This window comes from Schistocerca americana, chromosome 11 (genome assembly GCF_021461395.2).
Source record: "Schistocerca americana isolate TAMUIC-IGC-003095 chromosome 11, iqSchAmer2.1, whole genome shotgun sequence".
In the NCBI taxonomy this organism is placed as follows: domain Eukaryota; kingdom Metazoa; phylum Arthropoda; class Insecta; order Orthoptera; family Acrididae; genus Schistocerca; species Schistocerca americana.
In genome coordinates, this window is record NC_060129.1 from 102,619,606 (window position 1) to 102,646,364 (window position 26,759).

Genomic DNA, 26,759 nt, shown 5'->3' on the forward strand with positions numbered 1-26,759 from the left:
CAGCACTACTTCAGACATTAGTCGAGTCGTGTTGGGGCACTTCAGCGTACTCGCGGGAGCCCTGCACGTTGCCAGGTACGTGTACCAGTTTCTTCGACTCTTCAGTATATTACGGCCATCATCTCTTAGTGACATACTGTACATGTGTACGCTCAGTTCTTAATTATGATATTCTCTTCTGGAAATCAAATGTACAAAATACGAACACAACTTTCAACCTGCAGAAAAGTGGCATAACATCAGTAACCAAGCGTAGTACTCGAGGTGATTGCAAAGATCTGTTCAAAACGCTGGGGCTTTAAGTGCACCGTGTGTGTACATTTACAAAGCCGTTGTACACATCAAAGATGACATGCGCTTTTACTGCACGAAGAGCTGGAACAGGATAAAGACGGAACTTGCCTTTAGCAAGAAAAAATTAGCAGAATTTTAAGTCAAGGAATAAACCTGCACACTAGGTTTCCGAAGGAGATTACGTAAATTTCTAAAACAAATCTATTTAAGCAGGAAATTGAAATGCACCTGTTAATCCAAACATTCTACACAGTGAAGGAATACTTACATAACGCATAGAATGGCCTGGTAAGAAAATGTAATACAAAAAGACGATAGTAAAAAACCTAACATTTGACGTAAGTTTTTCACTCTACATTTCCCCTCCCCCCTTTTTCCCTTCCTTTTTTTCTGGAGGTATTGCGCCTCCAAAAGCTGTGCAGTGTATACGAGTGAGACGCTGTCCTCTACCTGAGCTAAGCACCCCACTCGTTATAGAGGGCTGCAGGCTCTGTTTTTCAGGTTAGCAGGTGCGAAGCTGCAGTGCACTAAATGTTCCTGACGTCAGCTGACGATGTGTGCGTGTGTAGTGCTATGAAACAATGTGTGTACAGCGTGTTTGGAGTGTGAAGTGAGTGTTAGTGAGAAATGAATGGACAGTGTAGCATTAGCGTTTGATCACTGTGAAGTAACCCGTTTGTGAGACAGTACTGCGCCTGGCACACACGCAAGTTTCCTGCCGAGGCGCCGGCTCATCCGCCAACAGGGCGCCGTTTCATCATCTTGGCCTGGGGACTTGCCGCGTTGAGGTGGCCGCGAGGCTGCCGAAAACGAGGCTGTAGAGTTCCGCGCAGCGTGAGCCGAGCTGAGCCGTGTTTACACCTGGAGGACCGTGAGGTATCACGTGGAGCTGAACCGAAGCTGTGTCCAGTAGAGTCAAGTACGGTCATAAGAATACGTTTTATGCTGTGTTTACCTGCACATAGACTGCGTGATAGTGCAGGACAACAGGTTTAGCCGCGCATTAAACTTGGACAGCACTGGCCAGCTATCTGGTCCGACTAAACTGCTGTGATGTGAGCAGTTGCAGTTCAGACATAGAAAGAGATGAGCTTCCAATCTCATCTAATCTTTAAAGAGAATGAAATAACATTCGTCAAAACCCCAGCACTACCGCACGCTTCTTAGCTGTCCAGACGGAAACCGTAAAATGCTCTCGTTCTCACCAGACATAGTGTAAGTAGGCTGTTTAGGTTTTTATGCTGCAAACACCACGTAGTTCTCTGTAAGCATATCGCTAACTGTGCTGTGTGGAGTCTGTGGCTGGTTGGACTCATTGTTGCAATATTCGCTACCGTAGCGCTGGGCAGTTGGACTTGGATAGTGTGTAGCGTTGGGCATTTGAAGGTGAGCCGCCAGCAGTGGTGGATGTGGGGAGAGAGGTGCCAGAGTGTTGAGAGGTTACTATGAGCTGACGATCTGAACGTGTGTCCGTCAGAAAAAGGAAATTTGTAAGACTGGATGTCATAAACTGTTTTGAACACTATTCAGGTAAATACATTCTATGTTCTCTATCAGAATCGTTCATTTTCTATCGATGCCTATCAGTAGTTAATGCCTTCAGTAGTTAGAATCTTTTATTTAGCTGACAGTATTGGTGCTCGCTGTATTGTAGTAGTTCTAGTAACGAAGATAATTGTGAGATAAGTGATTCATGAAAGGTATTACTTATTGTTAGTCAGCGCTATTTTTTTGTAGGGATTATTGAATGTCAGACTGCGTTACGCTAAAATATTATATGTCAGTTTAGTGATGATCAGAATAAGTAAAGAGAAAACTGTCTGAGTACATTGAGTCTTGTTTAGCTGTTTGAAAATCAAATTACGTAAGAGTTTTTCCAGCACTGTCATTCTTTACATACAAAGGGGAAATTTCGTATGTCGACCCTTAGCCGAGGATGCCTCATAGGAACCTTCTGATTTTTTCTTGTACTTTGTGTAATTAGTGTAGATATTGTTTATTGCTAGCGCTCAATTGTAGAGTGAATCTCCTTTGTAGTTGTAGTTTTTCATTGTTGTACATTAAAATAGTTGTGAAATGCATGTAGATTTGCACCAAGTATTTCGCAGCCGCTCTTGGATATTATTTTCAGTGTTATTTTAATGTGTTTTCTTATTTTGCTCTCCAAATTGGGCTTCTCTGGGTTATTGTGTGAAATATTTTGCCAATTACGGCATGTGAAAAACGTAACACTAGGCTGCAAAGTAAACTGAGAAATGACAGTGAAGACGAGAGTAGTGTTTTAGCGCCACCGTGTAATGAATTAATAAATATTCAGAATAGTAATTTCGTAATTATGCATAGGGAAATGGACCAGGTAATAAATAAGGGTGTAGACAGTGAAACAGCTAGTGAACAGGGTAGTATTGTCGATCTATCGGTCGGCAACAGCTCGCCCCAGGAATCCGAAATGACAGGACACAATCTTGCAAATACCGTAGATTCAGGTTTTGCGTCCTCACCTTTTCCTCAGTTAAATCAAGACAGATTTTCTGCTTTTCAAAATGCGAATGTTTCCGGTGCAAATGCACTGCCGAAAAGCATATAGGAACAGGTTGCAGACACTAATACAATATTATTGTAATTAATGCAACAAATGGGACAAAATCAAAAACAATCACAGCAACAAATTGAACAAAATCAGACACCAACACAGGAACAGCTTCAATAGTTAGACACAACGCTTGAACAAACATGCGAAGATTTAACTGCTGAGTTACTTAACATCGTAACAAAATGTCAAAAAGTCTGTGATGACGTAAAAACATAAATTTGTTATAATTTTCAAACTATTTTTTCACGGGATGAAAATGCATTACAGAATCACGAAGCAGCTATAAAACAACTGCAAACTATTGTTCATGAAAATCACGACACCTTGTGGGCTAAAATTGACTCAGTTGCATGGACCGATTCGGTTACGCAACTTGCAAAAACTTAGGAAAACTTAAAGAACACAGTAGATACTCTAAAACTAAGTTGAAGAAAACACACGGAAGAAATCAGTTAATTATCGGAGAAAGTAGCCGAACTTTCGGATCAGTTCAGTAACTTATCTACAAAAATAGATGATGATCTGAATGACACAAGACCGGTAGCATTCATTGACACAGAAGTGTATGAATAAATTAAGAAATTTAAACAAAATCAGAATCAAATCAATAAACAGTACGAAAGAGAAATCCGGGAGGTACAAGACCAGTTGACACAGGTAATACATGAATTACATATTTCAGAGGAGACTCGCGCTCCAACACAGGAAGAGGGACTTAGAAATAGGAGGAGCCACAAAATAATAGCACAGGGCACTTTGGAAATTGTAAAAGTAAGTGGCAAGGTGCACCAAAATTTGAGATGGAACCGCCGACACGACGTAACAATGAGCGATATGAGACTCGCCGTCATAATGATTTTGACTATAAGCTGTTCATTACTACACGTAAATTCAAAACATATAAGAATTCCGTAAATGACATTCATCTAGCGTGGTTTCATAAATTCTCTCATTGTTTTCTTCCCAGCTGGTCATTAGAGCACAGATTGGAATTTATGTGCGGCTATTTGGAAAATGAACTTGCTGTTAGAATGCGTTTGGTCATTCACGATTGTCACACTGAAGGAGAATTCTATCATGCCTCCCTCTCAGCATATAGGTCTCAAGATACTCAAGACCGAGTAAAACATAGCGTCATAATGATGAAACACTTCCAACAATCTAAATTCTCCAGTCTTGTCAAATATTTTGAAGACAAACCCATACAGCCCTCAGAACTCATCCGCATACGCTTCATCAAATTGCCTGAACATTGAAGACATATTAATTTGGCAGGACGTTGCAAAGACAATATCGAAGCTTTTCAATTACTCATGCAAGAATTGGAAATTGACAATGACAATCGCAGGACGCAAAACCAGGAAAACAACAATTACAGGTCACATCCGTCACAACTCCGTGACGACAGAAATATTAACTGGACAGGACAATGCTATTCTCACAACACAGATCGTGAGCAAAACAGACACCACCCGTATGACAACCACTGGCAGAGAAATAATAATTAAAGGGAAAGATCACCTCTCTGCAGTAATGACTATGACGATAATCATAGACAATATGGGAACCAAAATAATTATTATCAAGGGAGACAGAATAACTTCAGATGCAACAGCCCACCCCGCAGTTACAATTCAGGGAGAAATTCTCCATCACGTGACAGACAAGAAAGAAATTATAGAAATTACCTACACCATGACAGACGATATAGTCTTAACAACAGACCAGAATTTAACCAACACTGGGGTGATTCAAACAGGGCAGGGCCCTCTCGACAAGATGAAATTGTAGAGGCTAGATCTCCAAATTCCAATAGCGACGCATGACAATGACTCACACCACTGGCAGCCACGAAAAGTACTTATGGAGCTGCCTACGTAGCTGACGTGGCTAATAATTACGTAAAAATGGAAGACATTAGGGACATTTTACTCCAGGAATACCACGTAAAACATAACAACTTTGCATATCCTGTGATTCACATTACAGTAAATGACGAAAAATTTATAGCAGTGCTTGTCTCTGGCAGTCTTCTTTCAGTAATTAGTGAAACAGCTTTTAGCAAATGCAACAAATCGAACGATTGCCCCACACTTCCTTTACGTAAAATTAAATTACAAGGTGCAATTTTTGGAAATGGTGTAGATGAATGCCAACAAACCAACTTAGAATACTTTTGTCAAAGCCAAAGTTCACTATGAACTTTCTTATCGTTCTATTATTGTCGACAGAAATTATATTGGTAGTAGACTTTTTGAATGAATACGAAGCAATCTTAAACTTTCACGATGCTGAAATACGTTTAGAGAAAGAAGGTAAATCAATAGCATTGAAATTTGAAGATTGGCTCTCAAACCATGACAAGGAAATTAAGTGGCATTACCTCTTGATAGACAACAGTTCGGAAATTTCGACGGAACTTGACACTAACAATCACTCTGAAAGTATTGACAGGGATAATATCGACGACGTATTCGAGACTAATGACTTAATTCAGAATAAAATTAAAACAATTGAGAAATGTAGTGACTCTGATAGGCAGGACCTTCTTGACATTTTACAAGCACATTTCACAGCTTTTACCCACAAAACAGAAACTATCAAAGCATTTCAGTATCAGTTTTGTGTTCGTGAACATACTAAATTTTGTGTTAGACCATAAGTAATTTCGGCACATTATAGGGTCTGTGTTAGAACAGATATACAATCTATGCTTGACGAGGACATTATTGAGTCTGCAGTAAGCTCATACAACAATCCATTACATGTTGCTGAGAAGAAAAATGGATCGATCTGACTTGTCTTGGATTCGAGACAAATCAACACTATCATCATTCCTGAAACAGACAGGCCGCAGACGTTAGAAGAACTTCTTCAAAAATTTAATGGTGTAAAAGTGTTCTCTTCTATTGATCTCAGATCCAGCTTTTATCAGATCGAACTTCATCCAGAAAGTAGAAAATACACACATTATCTTTGTTTCGGCGTTTGTTATCAATTTCGTAAACTTACTTTTGGTTTGAACATTGCTTCGGCTGCATTTATTCGTGGGCTAAATTCCATATTACCTGAGTTCTTAAAACGTCACATCACCTTATATGTGGACGATATTCTGATAGCAGAAGCCTCATGGGAACAACATAATCTCATCCTCAACAGTGTGTTACGTATTTTTGTAGAATCTGGAATTACAGTTTACTTGGAAAAGTCTGAATTCGGTATGACAAAGGTGTAGTTTTTGGGACGCATTTTTTTCTGAAGGCATTCAGCCGGATCCTGAAGGGTTAGAAGCAATCAGAGCCATTCCAGTTCCATCCACAAAAAAACATGTCCATAGTATTCTACGTCTCGTGAACTTTTACCGTCGTTTTCTGAATATGCAAATTCTAGTAACACCAAAACTTTGTTCTCTCTCACTGGATAAACTACTATTTGGAGCTGGGACGAACAGGAACAGTTGGAATTCAATTCTTTGAAAGAAGGACTACTTAACACCCCAATACTAGCTCATCCAGATCAGTCACAAGATTTCTGCCTTAGCACAAATTCTTCTAAAGTCAGTCTTGGTGCCCATTTATTTCAAGAAGCCATAGAAGATTACACTACTGTTCAGAAAACCATTGCTTTTGCTAGCCACGTGCTAACAAAATAGGAAAACATTATTGCGTTACTGAATTAGAAGCTTTATCTATCGTTTGGGCGTTCAACAAATTCCGTTTCTTTCTTTCTGGTAAACACGTAAAAGTATACAATGATCATCGTGCATTACAATTTCTTATGTATTCAAAATTAAATCTTGACAGGTTAAAACGTTGGACATTATTTCTTCAAGAATTGTACTTGACAATAGTCTACAGTCCCGTCAAGGAGAACACTGCTGCGGACGCACTATCACGTGCGCCGACTGGGCTTCAGAAAATTAACACAGAAGCCAACCTGGAGAAGAATTTCAGTATTCTTTACATTCGAAAAGTCGCCTTTGAGAAGTTCATCATCACATCCTTAAAGGACATAGCTCATTAACAAGATAATGATCCGATTTGGAAAGGCATCAGAAGTAAATGACATGAAAAGACACATACACAGATTAGGTATTATTATCTGGTTAGAAACAACATAATCTTCAAACGTAGCACTGTTGATGACTAGATATGCGTACTTTGCATTCCTGACGAGTTTGTCAATAAGGTCATTTGGTACATTCATTTCAGGTACGCACAGTTTGGTCCACGATAATGTTATCATATTTTTCGGACGACTTGTTATTTTAACAATATGGAAAAGAGAATTCGAAGAATCGTGTCTATTTGTAAACTTCGTCAAAATGTTAACCATCTACCAGCATACATCGAGCTCCGTTGTTTCCTATCATTCCTTCTAAATTAAAAGAATTTGCTGCTGTTGATCTCTTGGGACCCCTTGTCAGAACATCGAATGGATTTACGTACGTTTAGTCGCTGTTGAAATTACTTCAAAATTTCTTTCTTTCACACCGTTACGTAAAGCCACTGGACGGTCTGTATCCAATGCCTTTGATACAAATGTCTTACTTGAACTTCGACACGTTGCTAGGCATTTCAGATAACGGACCGCAATTCAGATCTGTGGTTTGGTAACGCATGCTTTGGAATCGTAAAATCAAACCCATTTTTATTTCATTATACTCACCACATTGTAACCCTTCTGAACGGATCGTGAAAGATATCAATAAGCCTTGCAGACTTTATTGTCACAGAAAGCATCAGTATTGGGACAGACATTTACACTTATTTCAAAACGTGCTCGATGAAATGTCTCATGACTCCATTGCTTTACCACCTATTCTTGTACTGAAGACTGAAGAACCACCGAACAGAATCAGAAACCTTGTACCTTTTCTGAATACACAACTTCGACACAAAGACATACACTCCTGGAAATGGAAAAAAGAACACATTGACACCGGTGTGTCAGACCCACCATACTTGCTCCGGACACTGCGAGAGGGCTGTACAAGCAATGATCACACGCACGGCACAGCGGACACACCAGGAACCGCGGTGTTGGCCGTCGAATGGCGCTAGCTGCGCAGCATTTGTGCACCGCCGCCGTCAGTGTCAGCCAGTTTGCCGTGGCATACGGAGCTCCATCGCAGTCTTTAACACTGGTAGCATGCCGCGACAGCGTGGACGTGAACCGTATGTGCAGTTGACGGACTTTGAGCGAGGGCGTATAGTGGGCATGCGGGAGGCCGGGTAGACGTACCGCCGAATTGCTCAACACGTGGGGCGTGAGGTCTCCACAGTACATCGATGTTGCCGCCAGTGGTCGGCGGAAGGTGCACGTGCCCGTCGATCTGGGACCGGACCGCAGCGACGCACGGATGCACGCCAAGACCGTAGGATCCTACGCAGTGCCGTAGGGGACCGCACCGCCACTGCCCAGCAAATTAGGGACACTGTTGCTCCTGGGGTATCGGCGAGGACCATTCGCAACCGTCTCCATGAAGCTGGGCTACGGTCCCGCACACCGTTAGGCCGTCTCCCGCTCACGCCCCAACATCGTGCAGCCCGCCTCCAGTGGTGTCGCGACAGGCGTGAATGGAGGGACGAATGGAGACGTGTCGTCTTCAGCGATGAGAGTCGCTTCTGCCTTGGTGCCAATGATGGTCGTATGCGTGTTTGGCGCCGTGCAGGTGAGCGCCACAATCAGGATTGCATACGACCGAGGCACACAGGGCCAACACCCGGCATCATGGTGTGGGGAGCGATCTCCTACACTGGCCGTACACCACTGGTGATCGTCGAGGGGACACTGAATAGTGCACGGTACATCCAAACCGTCATCGAACCCATCGTTCTACCATTCCTAGTCCGGCAAGGGAACTTGCTGTTCCAACAGGACAATGCACGTCCGCATGTATCCCGTGCCACCCAACGTGCTCTAGAAGGTGTAAGTCAACTACCCTGGCCAGCAAGATCTCCGGATCTGTCCCCCATTGAGCATGTTTGGGACTGGATGAAGCGTCGTCTCACGCGGTCTGCACGTCCAGCACGAACGCTGGTCCAACTGAGGCGCCAGGTGGAAATGGCATGGCAAGCCGTTCCACAGGACTACATCCAGCATCTCTACGATCGTCTCCATGGGAGAATAGCAGCCTGCATTGCTGCGAAAGGTGGATATACACTGTACTAGTGCCGACATTGTGCATGCTCTGTTGCCTGTGTCTATGTGCCTGTGGGTCTGTCAGTGTGATCATGTGATGTATCTGACCCCAGGAATGTGTCAATAAAGTTTCCCCTTCCTGGGACAATGAATTCACGGTGTTCTTATTTAAATTTCCAGGAGTGTAATTGATTTGGCTATTAAAAATATAAAATCTGCTGCAGACAAAGAGAGAAAACTACACGGTAAAGCAAATGCAAAGAAACTCTATATTGGTCAGAAAGTTCTCGTTAAAGCTCATTGATTGTCACATAAGAAGAAACACTTGAGCCAAAATTCTTTCTGATTTACAATGGACCTTACAGAATCCGACATATACCACATGATAATGGCATTGAAGTTGAAACTCTGCATACTAGGAAAGATAAAGGACTACATCACATTTCACAAGTAAAACCGTTTATTGAGAGATAATTTGCTTTACGAATTAGTCACTGCTATAAGATTTCTACTTCATGTTACTCGTACGCTTTGTCACACTTAGAAAGTCTTAACATGTAACAATGTTTAGAAGTCAGTTATCCAGTCAAGAAACTAGGGAACATATTTAGACAGTAATTACAAATGAATTTTTGTAGTGAACAGATGGCACAGTGCTATTGTGTGTAGATTCTTGCTTGTTAATTGAACGATTATGTAACGACTATAAGGCTTACATAATTAGAACATATACTGCTAATGAGATTTTAATGCAACATTTTGGTTTACTTGAAAAGACATTCGGGATTTACTTTCTGAGAGATAACAGATGATACAATTGTTAGTTTATGTGACAGCTACACGATTATATGATGCCGCTATTAATGAGTAATACAATTTACATTATTGCTTCTGCGCCATATCTGTTTTATATCAGCACAGTTTTTCTACATTCTTCTGGAAAGTAAAATATGTTTTAGTAGTAACTTTTGTGATATAGCTACAAGGAGACAGCCTTTTCTGTAGCACAAAAATACGTTACAATACAATACTTTATTGGTCATGGTAATGTATGTAATAACTACGACATTATACGCAGAACATTTCACTTTTCTTTATAACGAGGTAAGTACATTGACTTTTGCAGAATTTTTTTTATGGCCGCTGATAACTAAGACACTTGGGATATTTTTTACCGTTAAGTAATGACAGAAATTATATTACAGCAAGACGCACAGCTTAGAGCTATAGGACACGCATTTAAGTGATTAATTTTTGTACTTAAATCATTTTTTTTCCAAAGATTCTCGAATTACGAAGATACAAAGAAGGTTTTTGGTGATACATTTCATTCCATTGTTGTAATCAGTAACACCTGAGGTTATAATTACACTAACCCTCAGGGGGTACACGTTTACTGTCTGTACTAAGCATGTGGCAAGCGTTTGGAGCCATAGCTAATATGGTATTTGCTTATTCAGTTTTACACATCAGTACCAAATTTCTCTAACACTGAATTACACAGCTATCTGATGATTTAACTGAGAGAGACAAACATTCTTTTTACTACATCAGTGACTCATGTTTATGTACTTACACGTTAGGTAACTTCACACTTATGAAATTGGATTTTGCCTAAATTTTTGTAAACTGTTCATATTTACTTTAGAAACCACTGTGATAATATGACAGCATGTTTTTAGAGATTTTGAAATTATTGAAGAAAGCTACGACGTTTTTGAGATTTGACTATGGTGTTATGATATTATTATCGCGACGACAATATGTATTGTGATGTCGAGGTGTGGTTGTCATTATGAAGGGTGCATGACTTTGACTACCACTCTCCTGACTGAAATCGTAGGACACTGTTATATTTATGGGATTTTGCTTCTACACATTAGTAACGTAAATTTACAACCTGCGAAATTTTTTATATGAGACTGCCACTGTAGTGGAAACCACTGTTGGATGTGTTTCAGTAAAGAAGGTAAGTGAACTTGACATAATGTGCTGTGTTTCCCAGATGCGTGACAGTTGCCTGGAAATAAACCATTAGTGTGTGTCTTTCAGAGGCACAGGTGTAGGAAAAAGAGGCCACTAACCTCGCTATTAACATATATTTGTAGAAAGCATTGCATGTATGACACTCTCATACTTGAAAACATATGATTACAGTTTGGAGCTCATACTTTCTGATATTTACTAAAATGCCTAATAAAATGATGAGAAATATTTTACATCTATATACCTGATTATGACTACTGTCTTTTTAGTTGAGAGTTTTTTACTGCCTTATCGCTAGTGAATAAAATCAGTATGCTTTGCCTTATATATATTTGCTCATTTTGTTTAATAACTGGTTTCTAGCTGCGCTGCAGGATTGATTAAAGTAGAATTTAATAGCTCTACTAATGTAAGTATTTTCTGTCTACAGATCTATTAAATAATAATTTTATGATCTACATTCTTAAAAAAAGGAGCAATAGTAAACAAAAGAAGCATAAGGAGAAGTGATTGACAACAAGAACTGTAGACATAATTTCCATTTCAAGGGCTTGGTAATTTTTTTGTAGAATAGGTTGTTGTGGTGCATCACTTAAGTGTTAAGATGTGACACAGGCGTTAACATGTAAATAGACATTTTCTTACCTGCGTTGCTAACTTTACTGTAATATTTATTCTGCCTGAGCTTTGTCAAGTTCAGGTCTAGTTTACTGCTTTTGCTGCTGCTGTTTGTCAGGCATTGCCCTACTGAATTTTACTTTGTACTACTCTTATAAGCCAGTTTCACCACTGATTTATTTTTCTTGTTTGCTGCATATTGCCTTCAAGCAGTTGTAATGTTGCATTTGCTTTGGCAATTTAGATACATTGCTGCTTGCTTTGCCAAATGCATTTTTTTGTCATTTCTGTTTGTGTTAATGCTTCTGCTGCTGCATTGCCTCATCTCTTAGTTTATGTATCTGAGCTCAGTAAGCTTAAGTTAGCTTAAGAGAGAGAATACTATATAAGAGACTAAGTCTGAAGAATTGGGAAAGAATGCATTGAGAAGCTATAAGAAAAAGGTTTGGCCAAAAAAGTAGTGCACAATGAAGAATAATTATTTTGAAAGAGGATATAAACAATAAAGTAGGGTTTATGGACAACAGGTTTAGGCAGGATTTTCTTAGAAACAAATGATGTGGTACGATAATGAAAAATAATTGATGAGGTAAGGTAATGGAAAATACAGAAACCATGCTTAGATAAGAGCATTTTGCGAAAAAAATGTTGAAATAAGAGGAAAGATCTACTGAATGAAGTTTTGTGTTGACCTGCAGTACCAAATGCTATACTGAAAACAAACCCTGTCCCTTCCTCTTGTGTTATTCTGCTATGTGTTTACATATACCCTTGTGTGTCTATGTTCTTCGTGTCTTTATGTGCTTATCTGATAAGAGTTATGTTGTAGAATTTTCTGATACTAAGCTGCATTTCCTAAGATAAGGAGTACTGTTATCTTCAAATAACTTGGAAAAATATCTAGATATTAATTATTGTGTTATGTTTTCCTTTAATGATCATATGTCAAATTAATGTTAGAATATTCTCATTTCTCATTTATTTACATATGTCACAATTCTTATAATACTCATGTATATGCTTATCCTATTCTTTTGTTAAGCCTGTATTACTACAAACGTTGTCTGTATTATTATGTTCTTTAATGATGTTTTCTGTACCTTTATAATTGTATTATTATACCATAAATTTGTAATTGTATAGATACCAGTTTTTCAAATTAAGTGAATAGTGGGGATTCATTTTACTGCACACATTTCTGTTGGTCATACTATATGTGTCAAATCTCAGATGGTAAATGACTGTCTTAGTGTTTGGACATGTGTTGATAATTCACCAAGAGAGTGATTAACTACATTGCTGGTTCTAAGGACATTCCAAAAAGTTCGTAACTGCACAAGTAGTGGCTCATGGATGTTATCTGCAAGACTCTTTGATGGTGATTGTGCACCCGCACTGTCGCAACGGATAGTTGCTGGCCATCTCTACAAGGACTACAGTGGGTCTGCGCCTTTAAAGGCCCACCAATGCCATTATCTTCACGAGGACTGAAGTGGGTCTGCATCGGCGGTGGCCCTCTATTACCATCATCTCAACACGAAATACTGTGGGTCTGCTCTGTGATCACCTACCTACCAAAATTCTTCAAAACTTCGACTGTGGGTTTGCTCTGTTGTGGCCCATTATCTGTCTGCGTGCCAAGAGTTAGCACTGTATTTCTGTTGGAAGAACAACACAACTTCTTCAAGGCTGCATGGAAATCCACTACTTCCGTGTGTACTTTCTTTTACTGCTCAGGCTTGGGTATAAAACTATCATTCTTACTGTGATGAAGGATCAGGACTGCCTTTGTGGTCTATGAGGACTATTTTTGCTTTTGACCAACATTGTATGAATAAATGCGTGCATTTGATATCTTTGTTATTGTAATAATGAAAAATTTAATCAAATTAGTACTGCCCACTGCCCAAACAATTTATAAAATTTTTTGTAGGGCGCATGGGGGCAATGTAAGTAGGCTGTTTAGGTTTTTATGTTGGTAACGCCACGTAGCTCTCTGTATGAAAATCGCTGACTGCGCTGTGTGCAGTCTGTGGCTGGTTAGACTCATGGTTGGAATATTCGCTTGTGTAGTGCTGGGCAGTTAGATGAGAATAGCCCGTAGCGTTGGGCTGTTGGAGGTGAGTCGCCAGCAGTCTTGGATGTGGGGAGAGAGATGCCAGAGTTTTGAGAGGTTATTATGAGGGGACGATCTGGACGTGTGTCCGCCAGAAGAAGGAAATTTGTAAGACTAGATCTCTATTATGAGTTTTGAATACTATTAAGGTAAATACATTGTTTGTTCTCTATAAAAATCTTTCATTTGCTAACCATGCCTGTCAGTACTTACTGCCTTCAGTAGTCAGAATCTCGCTATATTGCAGTAGTTCTTCTGTAGGATTATTGAAAGTCACATTGCGTTGCGCTAAAATATTATCTGTCAGTTTAGTGATGTTCAGAATAAGTAAAGAGAAAACTGTCTGAGTAAGTTGAATTTTACTTAGCTGTTTGAAAATCAAATAACATAAGATTTTTTGCATCGCTGTCATTCTTTACATACAAAGGGGAAATTTCAGTAGCAATCTAATTACAAACAAGAGTGATTAGAATTCCTAACTTAAACTTAAGGTCAATATTCTGAGCGAGCTGTGTGAGATGCAAAAGCATACTGCAGGTATTTCACCATACTGTTGAATACTGAAGCTACGGGAAGCATTAATTACAGTCAGTCGTCTGGTAATCTCTCAGCTCCTTCTTTATCTGAATGCGAGAAACACATTTCAGTTTTGGAACTATGATCTGCTACATTGATAACGAGGCGATCAACAATAGAATCCACGAAGTCACTCAGGCGCCGTATTTTCTCGTCTTATTATATGAGGTGCCGTTCTATATCGCGCCGGCGTTCGGCAGTGGCATGTGAAAAAGCTGCGTGCGTTAATTCCAATACGTCTGTCTGGCAGATTAACAGTCTTGTTGCTTCTCAGGCCAAATCCCTTAGCTTGGCTCCCGATCAGTGCTGTTGGACTCATACTGTAATGGGACAGTAACAACTGTAAGAATGCTGAATTTTTATTGCGTGCTCGATGTTGTGAAAATGATTGTTTCTCATGTTTCTGCGACACTCATCTCTCTCGTTCGTGTGACACTACATCTTTAGTATAAAACAATGGACACAGTGCAAATAAAGAGTGTTCGTTTATTTTTATATTACGCCTAAAAATTAAATTGTTATGTGTTCTTAATTCAAGCAACCTTTATTAACAATCTCTCATAAAACTCGATAATTAAGAATTTATATTTCTAATGAAAACAGGAATTTCGCGCAGAATATGTAATTTGTTTGATATAAGAAGACGAGCATTACTCATAAAAATGATGAATTTTGCAATTACTGGATGTAGGTATTTGAAATTGACCGAAACAAATGACGAAGGCGAGACTCGAACGAACGATCCATGAACTGTACCAGATTATCACTCTACTACACTAACGATTCAAGAAGAATATAATAATTCCAATCCCAAAGAAGACAGGTGTTGACAGATGTGAAAATTACTGAACTATCAGTTTAATAAGTCACAGCTGCAAAACACTAACGCGAATTCTTTACAGACGAATGGAAAAACTGGTAGAAGCCGACCTCGGGGAAAATCAGTTTGGATTCCGTAGAAATGTTGGAACACGTGAGGCAATACTGACCTTACGCCTTATCTTAGAAGAAAGATTAAGGAAAGGCAAATCTACGTTTCTAACATTTGTAGACTTATAGAAAGCTTTGACAATCTTGACTAGAATACTCTCTCTCAAATTCTGAAGGTGGCAGGGGTAAAATACAGGGAGCGAAAGGCTATTTACAATTTGTACATAAACCAGATGGCAGTTATAAGAGTCGAGGGACATGAAAAGGAAGCAGTGGTTGGGAAGGGAGTGAGGCAAGATTGTAGCTTATCTCCGATGTTATTCAATCTATATATTGAGCAAGCAGTAAAGGAAACAAAAGAAAATTTCGGAGTAGGTACTAAAATCCATGGAGAAAAAAAAAAAACTTTGAGGTTCGCCGATGACATTGTAATTCTGTCAGAGGTCTTGGAAAAGCAGTTGAATGGAATGGACAGCGTCTTGAAAGGAGGATATAAGATGAACAAAAGCAAAACTAGGATAATGGAATGTAGTCGAATTAAGTCGGGTGATGCTGAGGGAATTAAATTAGGAAATAAGACACTTAAAGTAGTTAAGGAGTTTTGCTATTTGGGGAGCAAAATATCTGATGATGGTCGAAGTAGAAAGGATATAAGATGTAGACTGGAAATGGCAAGGAAAGCGTTTTTGAAGAAGAGAAATTTGTTACATCGAGCATTGATTTAGGTGTCAGGAAGTCGTTTCTAAAAGTATTTGTATGGAGTGTAGCAATGTACGGAAGTGAAATATGGACGATAAATAGTTTAGACAAGAAGAGAATAGAAGCTTTCGAAATGTGGTGCTACAGAATAATGCTGAAGATTAGACAGGTAGATCGCATAACTAATGAGGAGGTATTGAATAGAATTGGGGAGAAGAGGAGTTTGTGACACAACTTGACTAGAATAAGGGATCGGCTGGTAGGGCATATTCTGAGGCATCAAGGGATCACCAATTTAGTTCAAATGGTTCTAAAATTAAAGGGCTCTGAGCACTATGGGACTTCTTAGGTGATCAGTCCCCTAGAGCTACTTAAAACTAACTGACCTATGGACATCACACACATCCATGCCCAAGGCAGGATTGGAACCTGCAACCGTAGCAGTCACGCGGTTCCAGACACCAATTTAGTATTGGAGGGCAGCGTGGAGGGTAAAATTCGTAGATGGAGACCAAGAGATGAATACAGTAAGCAAATTCAGAAGGATGTAGGCTGCAGTAGGTACTGGGAGATGAAGAAGCTTGCACAGGATAGAGTACCATGGAGAGTTGCATCAGACCAGTCTTTGTACTGAAGACCACAAAAACAACATGTTTCAGTTACGACGAAGTTGTTTTAAACGAACCAAGGTAGACCATTGCTTTGGGGCGGATGTCTGGTTATCTAAGTTGCTGAATGCGAGAGAGCTTAAAAATTAGTTCCACAGCGTGCAGTTTTTCCCAGTGCTACAGATGAGGTCATATACCGAACTTGGAAAAATAACACAAGTGCACCCTTAAATATTTGGCCTTTAAAGTGTTGCTAAATGGAGTGAATATACCCAAAACAACTTTCGGATGGTGGGCTGAGCTATCCTGTGGCTAAAAGCCGCACTTGAAAGATTCGACAGTCGCCAGGTAACGTAATGTTACAAACAGCCTGCCACATAATAGGTCATGAACCGTTATTTTATCAGTGATGTAGGCTGATATGATCACAAGACCTGCAAACATATGATTTAATTCTCTTTTTCGAGATTGTGAGATAGGATAGCCACCTCCATGACTGTGTCACACTTGCTAATTCCCTTTTCTATCTCAGAGAACAGTTTCTGCAATCAAGCCATGTCCATCCTCTCGAAGTTCCAAAATTCTTGTGGATCTCCGGGCCTCACTTCTTTCATTAGCAGTGAATATATTTGAATGCCTTCGTTCCTCCCTTTCGGCCACTGGCTTTTAAGCAGTCTTAAGGAACGCATAAGCCTTGTCCCAGAGTCAAACCCAACAAAATCTGGCTTTTCGTTCACACCGTCGTTCTGCACTAATCCGAAGATTGACAGTCACTACCAGAGCAACAACTCCTAAGACAAGTGCATCCTCCATGTGTAGAATGCTGTATAAATGTAAATTTAGATATACATATACTTTTGTAGCTAAGTGTCGTAACATAAAACTAACTGTTGGGTCTGTTATTCTGAACAGTAGTAACCTACATTAGAGAATAACAATTACTTAATAAATAATAATAAGAAAACAACTTCTTATTAAACAGGTACCCTGATCGAATGGCGTTACAATATATCACACTGTTCCACTTGTGTTTCTAGCGGTAGAACGGATGACTTTGCAAGAGATCAGACAGTTCTATTTGTGTTTCGCGCGTTACTACCATCTACCCTAGTGGGTAGTGTAATAGGTCGACGTGGACCAGTCTGTACTTACAGATATGCACACTTGGGGCGCTGGTGCATAGGCATACGGTTTATGCGCATCGTGTAACTGGGACTTTACAATCCGGTCCTTACGGTGAGCATCCCAGCGTCTGTTCAGTAAGCGGGTTTTGATGTTTGTGTCGCCGAGGCACTTGTGCTGAGTTGTGATCGTTTGGCTGTGAGCTGGGCTGAATGCATTAAGGCCGTTTGCCGTACCAGTTAAATTACCACAGGCCCACTGAACTTTCATAAAGTGCGATCCGAATTAAAGTGTCAGTCGTTCGTGCGTCTCGTAATCCTATCCCATGAGAGTTATGATTTTTATTTTGTAAATTCCTGTCAAGTGGACAGAGAATTTGACGCTTCAAATTGTCATTAGCGTGTCGGCTGTCAGTTGGGGTTCGCTCAGAAGTCTTCTCACCGTGTGTATTCGGATTTGTATATCTTACTTCTGAAGTTTAATGTTTTGCCTGTTTCTGTTGTAAGCGGACTGTGTGCTGTTTATGGTTTCTCTATTATACTGTATAATGGCATGTGGGATATGACACTGAATCTGAATACCTTACTATGTCTGTTAGTTAAAGGTTGTGATATGTATCATGATCAAACAAGGTAACAGGTTAAGGACTTGTCAAGTTCCTGCACTCGAGAAAAAGAATTTGGTGTTACACATTTGGGTACTAAATTGTTCCTTTACTGTTTACAAATGTCTACCTTTGTATTTTGGATTGCTCGGTTATTACTGTGTTGTCTGTTTCAGGGCAGGGACTACTCAGGAGGACATCGTTATCAAGAGAAACAAAACTGGTGCTTTACAGACCAGAGTGTGAAATTTCAGATCCCTTAATCAGGCATTTTGGTTAGGAAATTTAAAAAGGAAAATGGATAGATTAAAGTTAGATATATTGGGAATTAGTGAAGTTCGGTGGTGGGAGGAACAAGACTTCTGGTAGTGTGAATACAGGGTTATAAATACAAAATCAAATATGGGTAATGGAGGAGTAGGTTTAGTAATGAATAAAAAAATAGGAAGGCGGATAACCTACTACAAACAGCATAGTTAACGCATTATTGTGGCCAAGATAGATACGAAGCCTACAGTAGTACAAGTGTATATACCAACTAGCTTCCCAGATGACGAAGAGGTTGAAGAAATCTATGATGAAATAAAAGAATTTATTCAGAGAGTGAAGGGAGACGAAAATTCAATAGTCATGGGGGACTGGAATTCAACAGTAGAAAAAGGAAGACAAGGAAAAGTAGTAGGTGAACATGGAATGAGGGTAAGGAAAAAAGGAGGAAACCGCCTCGTAGAATTTTTCTCAGAGCATAACTTAATCATAGCTAACACTTGCTTTATGAATGATGAAAGAAGATTATGTACGTGGAAGAGGCCTGGCGACACTGAAAGGTTTCAGATAGATTATGTAATGGTAAGACAGAGATTTAGGAACCAGGTTTTCAATAGTAAGGCATTTCCAGGTGCTGATGTGGACTCGGACCACAATCAATTGAACTGTAGATTAAAACTGAAAAAACGGCAAAAAGGTGGGAATTTAAGGTGATGCGACCTGGTTAAATTGAAAGAAGCAGAGGTTGTAGAGAGTTTCAGAGTATTAGGAAACAATTTATTAGATTGAGGGAGAGAACTATAGTAGAAGAAGAATGGGTAGCTTTCAGAGACGAAACAGTGAAGGCAGCAGAGAATCAAGGAGGTAAAAACACGAGGGCTAGTAGAAATCCTCGGGTAACAGAAGAGATATTGAATTTAGCTGATGAAGGGAGAAAATATAAAAATGCAGTAAATAAAGCACGCAAAAAGAAATACAAACGTCTCAAAGATGGGCGATATGACACAGGGATGTAAGTTTCAATAGGTACTTGGAGATGAAGAAGTTTGCACAGGATGGAGTAGCATGGAGAGCTGCATCAGACCAATCTTTGTACTGAAGACCACAAAAACAACATGTTTCAGTTAAGACGAAGTTGTTTTAAACGAACCAAGGTAGACCATTGCTTTGAGGCGTATGTCTGGTTACCTAAGTTGCTGAATCCGAAAGAGCTTAAAAATTTGTTCCACATCGCGCTAGCCTCTGTGACAACATGTATAATTGTTTGTCCAAATTTTAATCCCTACATCAGCAAACTATTTCGTTGTGTTCTGGGCCCTAAATTAATTACTGTTGAATCTTGGCAGCTTTTAGTATGCTCATTTTATGTGTTTTGGTGAGCCTTTCACCTTTTAAGCGCATGTTTGTGTTAAATAATAAATTGAGCCGTTAACTCGCCAGTTTTAACTGAGTGGCTTGTCATGATTTTGGGAATTGAATTGCAACTTGGAATTGTCTCACGGACCGACCATTATAAGGTGTAAGTGATGTCAGATTCCCTGAATAATTGTCTTGTCTAAGTTACCTGGAAAACTCAGTCAGTATAAGCTCTTATTGCAGCTGTTGCTTGTATAGAGCGTCTCCATATTGTTCATTAAGACATTTTGATTTTGTTATTTATGTAACTAGTATATCCTTTGCTATTGTTTACTGTGCTATGAATTTCTTTGACTGCAAGCCTGATATGCATTTAATTTCACTTAATGATTCCTTCATTTTTTGACTAATTATTTCATTCAGTCTGAATTTAACTAAATGCCTGTATCGGTATAAAGTTCGAAGCATCCTCTGCTGTTGCTCTGTGAAGCATGTGTAATCTTGCTATATGACCTCAGACTAATAACTACATTTAAATTTTGTTATCATGTAACAAGCTTAATTCTTTAATGATCGACTTCTCTAATTATTCGAGATATCGAGTTTGTTTGATGAATTCGTATTGTGTGCTAGATTGGCTCATTTGGTTACCAGCACCTTACCCATCCGACCTAGCTACCTGAAGTATTGTACGGAAGGGATAAACTGAATGAGGTAGCACCATCTTAAATTGACTAGCCTTGTATTCGGGAGGATGGATGGTCCACTCTTCATTCACCCACCCTAATTTAGATTTTCGTGGTATCCGTAAATCATCTCAGGTAAATGCTAGGTTTATTCCTACTGTAAGGCAACAGATCACTACTTATCGCAATCTTGCCATTCTACACTTATAAGCCTGCATAAGTCTATACATGCGAATTACCTTAACTTACTTAAATTGAAAAAAGTGATATACTAATAAACTACTACTACTACTACTACTACTACTACTATTACTACTAATACCATTACTACACCAACAACACACAAATGGTGAAGTACGCTTACATACCTGGTCAACACATGTATGGCAGTGTGATCATGTGTGTTCTGGACATAATACAAAATGCTCATGTGGACTTGTTACCTCATTCCTTCCTCAGTTTATCAACAATAAGGGGTACGGTTTTCAGTCCTTCCTTTCCTTCTTCAGATAATGGTCGACCTTTCGTAGTTACTAAGTAGCATTCTGTACAGGTATAACTGCTGTTCCCAAGAGTGTACCCAGTATCTGTGCAAAGGGTTGGTTCCTACTAATTTTGTGGATGGGTAATGTGTGGAGAAAACGAAGCACAATTTATTACGACGAGAAACTAAAAAATTATGAAAAACAGATTATGAGGGCCACATTTTTTCCCTCATAATCTGATTACCATATGAGGCCGACCCGCTACCGTGTCAGTTTCTGCCATAGCGACTCTGGTTACTTCTTCGAAGTGGCAACAAACCCAGTACAGGCGCAATAGATTTATTTCTATTTTAATTTTGTTCTAAATTGATAGGAATATTATTAAGTCTGCATGTGATCATTTAATGACTGGGGCCGTACTTCCTGACAGACTTTAATGACGCTTGAAAAGAGAGATCTGTAAAAACGCAGATAGGCGAAATTAGTTCCAGACCTACTAGAGTACTTCAATTCTTTTCAAAAGTCTATGAGAGTGTGACTCGGATAGAATACTGACTCACGTGACTGACCAGAACGTCTTAACAGCGCTCACTTTGCATTTTGCCAAGAGTTTTGTATAGAGAAAACAGTACCGAACCTCAGAAAATGAATGACTGCAGAGGTAAGCAAAATCAAATATTCCGCTGTGTAGTTTCATGAAGTTGCCAAAGTCTTTGACTATGTAGGCCACAAAGTTCTATAGAGCAGCTGTGGCGTTAACGGAATCCTTTCTGCACTGGTGGAGACTGACCTTCATAACAGAGATCGAAGGGTGTCGCAGGAATGAAACTGACCTCGGAATGGGGGGAAATGGCGTGCGAGGTCCCATAAAGACATTGGTAAAAGGCACACTCTTGTTCTTAATCCTCATAAAACTATATCGCCTTCCAGCGACTTAAAAGTGCGATTTCAGACAAACAATAATTACCTGTTGCCAACACAAGTAGGCATTACTGATCTTAAACTAAATTAATCGCAGTGAGTATAAAATTCCTAATGCTTTGTGAGTAAAAGAGAATACTTTAGCTCTATATGAGAATTTCAATTTGTGCAAATTGATGGTACTGATCCCCCATGGTACACAAAACGGGTCAGATCGTTGTTGCAGAAGCAACGAAAAAAGCATTCCGGATTCAAAAGAAAGCAAAATCCCAAAGACTGGCAAAGGTCTACAGAAGTTCGAAATACAGCGCGTACTTCAATGCGAGGTGCTTTTAATAATTTCCACAACGAAATTCTGTCTCGAGATCTGGCACAAAACCCAAAGAAATTCTGGTCATATATAAAGCACACCAGTGGCAAAACGCAATCAGTAACTTCACTGCCCGATAACAATGTGTCAGTCACTGATGACAATGCCACTAAAGCACAGTTATTAAACATGGTTTTCCGAAACTCCTTCACCAAAGAAGACGAAGTATATATTCTTGAATTCCAATCAAGAACAACGGCCGAGATGAGAAACATAGAAGAAGATATCCTCAGAGTAACGAAGCAGCTTAAATCACTTAACGAAGGCACGGCCTCCGGTCCAGATTGTATACCAGTCAGGTATCTCACAGAGTATGTTGATAAAATAGTTCCATATTTAGCAATTATATACAACCACTCGCTCACAGAAAGATCCGTACCTAAAGACTGGAAGATTGCTCAAGTCACACCAATACCCAAAAAGGGAAGTAGGAGTAATCCGCTGAATTACAGGCCTATATCAATAACGCCGATTTGCAGCAGGGTTTTAGAACATATACTGTATTCGAACATTATGAAGTACCTCGAAGAAAACGATTTATTGACATATAGTCAGCACTGATTCAGAAAATATCGTTCTTGTGAAACACAACTAGCTCTTTATACTCATGAAGTAATAAGAGCTATCGACAGAGGATGTCAAATTGATTCCATATTTTTAGGTTTCCACAAGGCTTTCGACACCGTTCCTCACAAGTGTCTTCTAACCAAACTGCGTGCCTACGGAGTATCACCTCAGTTGTGCCACTGGATTCGTGATTTCCTGTCAGAAAGTTCACAGTTCGTAGTAATAGACGGAATGTCATCGAGTTAAACAGAAGTAATATCCGGCGTTCCCCAAGGAAGTGCTATAGGCTCTCTATTGTTCCTGATCTATATTGACGACACAGCAGACAATCTGAGTAGCCGTCTTAGATTGTTTGCAGATGATGCTGTCATTTATCGTCTTGTAACGTCATCAGATGATCAAAACGACTTGCAAAATGATTTATATAAGATATCTGCATGGTGCGAAAAGTGGCAATTGACATTGAATAAAGAAAAGTGAGAAGTTGTTCACATGAGTACTAAAAGAAATCCGATAAATTTCGGTTATGCGATAAGTCACACAAATCTGAGGGCTGTAAATTCAACTAAATACTTAGGGATTACAATTACAAATAACCTAAATTGGTACGATCACATAGATAATATTGTGGGTATAGCAAACCAAAGACTGAGATTCATTGGCAGAACACTTAGATGCAACTGGTCTACCAAAGAGACTGCTTACAATACGCTTGTCCGCCCTATTCTGGAGTATTGCTGTGCGATGTGAGATCCACATCAGATGGGACTGATGGATGACATCGAAAAAGTACAAAGAAGGGCAGCTCGTTTTGTATTATCGCGAAATAGGGGAGATAGTGCCACAGACATGATACGTGAACTGGAGTAGGAATCAATAAAACAAAGGCGTTTTTCGTTGCGACGGGACTTCTCAAGAAATTTCTATCACCAGTTTTCTCCTCTAATTGAGAAAACATTCTGTTGGCACTCACCTACATGGGGATAAATGATCATCACGATAAAATAAGAGAAACCAGGGCTCGCACCGAAAAATTTAAGTGCTCTTCTTTCGCGCGTGCCGTTCGAGAATGGAACGGTAGAGAGACAGCTTGAAGGTGGTTCACTGAACCCTCTGCCAGGTACTTTATTGTGAATAGCAGGGAATCACATAGATGTAGATGCTACTTTATTGTGAATAGCAGGGAATCACATAGATGTAGAAGCAGATGTAGAAATTTTGTTAAGACGAAAGCGAGTTAACTGAACCAGGGATGTGGTTGTGTACAGTTGGGCAGAAGGGAAGTCTTGTTTTAATAGCAGGAAAAGTAATGATTTTACTGAAAAGAATATAGTAATAGACGGACTGTGCATTACATGGAAACTAATTGTAGCACGCCGGCAGTGGAAGTAGTCTGAGCACGCAGAAAATAAGGAAAAGTTAAAAGTAGCCAGCAAAGTAACACAGCAGCACTGTCGCATTAAAATACAAAAATTTGTGGAGAGACCACTATTCGTTTCGAAAATATCGACAGAGAAGTCAGAAGACAGAAGGAAAGAGAAAAGGTCCAAGAACCCAAATTTCAGCTGTGTATCGACGGAAACGACATAAGATTATCAAGAAGAAGTGTGGAGACAAGGGAAGTACGAGAAAGAACCAATAGTTATTACAGAATACGGGTATACGTTATACTAAGAGAAAATGTGTGCGAAATAAGAGAGATATTTCGCCTGAGAAATAGAGTGAGACTTTGATCTACAGCAATGGTGCAGACTTTGATATAAAACTTGAGTGTGTACCGACTTGGTGCTTGAGCGAATGGGAAGTAATAAAGTGGTTTAGTATTGCACAAATTATTTAATGTCAGGACCAAAACACACGTTCTGAAAAGTGTGACATCAAATAAATTGACGCCATCCAACTTCAGTGACGGACTGTAAATTTTACGGCAACGTGCGTTAACGAAACTGAACTTTTACAGACACCGTGTCATGTAGACGATGTTGCTGATATGATAAGAGATGAAAAACATTAAAAGGCGTCCGATGAGGGGAGCGCAGGAGACATGCAAATTGGTCTCCCCATTCCATCCAGTGACTGGGATATGTAGCATCGTGTATGTCACGTACTTGCACAGATAAGGCTGCAGGCGTTCCAATTAGTCGTCGTTTTGAACACCTGCTGTTGTGCACAACGTTGCTGAGTAAACTTTTGGAATCAGCCTGAACATAATTTGGACATTCAACTTTCCTCCACGTTGTTACTTAGTTTAGTAAAAACAGTTATGAACCCAGAGCATCTGAATTTCTTCCTGCTGGAAAACAGATGTTAGGTACATTACCACTCTGTAGAAGTCTTCCAGCAACTGTCGCCTGAAACGTCCTGGCAGATCAGAACCGTGTGCCGGACCGAGACTCGAACTCGGGACAGTTGCCTTTCTCTGGAAAGTGCTCTGTCAGGATGTTTCATATTAGGCACACTCTGGTCCGGAGCGAAAACTTTATTGCGGAAGCCTTTCCTGCTTCAGTTGTCATTTAAGTCCGACAAGTATACATCAAAAGCAACATTCGTTCTGGAACCTGTTTGAAAACTATTGAATTCGTGACAATAATAACTATGCAAGTAGCACCATTATTTACATTGTGCTGTAAGAAGCTGTATTTACTATAGATCATAGCTGACGTGAGACAATACAGGTGCTCATCACAAAAGCTGTTGTGGTTCAGGTAGAGGAAAAAATGGTTCAAATGGCTCTGAGCACTATGGGACTTAACATCTGTGGTCATCAGTCCCCTAGAACTTAGAACTACTTAAACGTAACTAACCTAAGGACATCACACAACACCCAGTGATCACGAGGCAGAGAAAATCCCTGACCCCGCCGGGAATCGAACCGGGGAACCTGGGAGGTAGAGGAAAATAGGTGGGAAAAGAGAAAAACATCGCGGTCTCCGTTTTCATAGCCTCCGCTTTTAAGTGTGGATAACACTGAGAACAGGAGACTGCCACTTTTAAGTGTGGATAACACTGAGAATACGGGAATGTCAAATAGAGGGAAGTTACACGCACAGTATATATATATATACCGTACGTTGATGGAAGGAGTACGTGGAGACTCACCAGACAGGTCGGGCGGCGCGGCAGCCAGTGCAGTGGTGGCCGGCAGCGAGACTCGCCTCTTGTCATGGACTGGGCTGCCGCCTCCCACCCACTCTGCCCGCAGTTTTCCTCGACACCCCCTCCCTCCCCCACTCCTTCCCCCTCCCCCCTCCGCACCGGCAACGATAACCCTTGCATAGGTCTGACGTTCGAAATATTTCTGCCATGTGATCTTAGCCGAAACACTAAGAATTCTTGCTCTTACGCAAAGGCTGTAAGTGAATTCATATCGCGTATTCTGTCGCCCAGTGGCCATTCTGGCACCGTAATGCAAAGTGATGCATTCGGTATTTCTGAACTGTTTCGCCGCGCAGTATGGTCCCTCCTTTCAACCATCGCACGAGGCCCCAAATTGCAGAGACTGAGATAGGTGATCGCGGAACAGAGTGGCTGGAGCCTCTGACTAGCAGAAAGCCACGTGGGCCACATCAGATGCTGTTCGTTCCCAGCCTCTGCCCACTCCATTCCCCGACAGCGACGTACTTGCCCACCACGAGGTGTTCATTTCAGTGGTCTTCCTCTCTCCTTCTGCGAGATACGCACCCCGGACAGACAATTACTCGCCCTCAGGAGGCGATTCGCACTTGCCGTCAACACTACTTCCAGCCATGGAAGTGGTCTCGATCCAGCGATGCGCCCTACAATTGATGACCAGATTTGTAGAGCTACAAGATTGAGA

General features: G+C 40.2%; 1 protein-coding gene across 1 annotated transcript in view; it reads right to left on the reverse strand.

The window, feature by feature from the left end:
- LOC124554181 (ankyrin-3-like) overlaps positions 1 to 26,103 on the reverse strand; it is a 116,479-nt gene extending 90,376 nt beyond the window's left edge. The window contains exon 1 of the mRNA XM_047128251.1: positions 26,042 to 26,103. The gene's annotated coding sequence lies outside the window, so the exon portion shown is untranslated. The remainder of the gene's footprint in view (positions 1 to 26,041) is intronic.
- Positions 26,104 to 26,759: the final 656 nt, after the last annotated feature.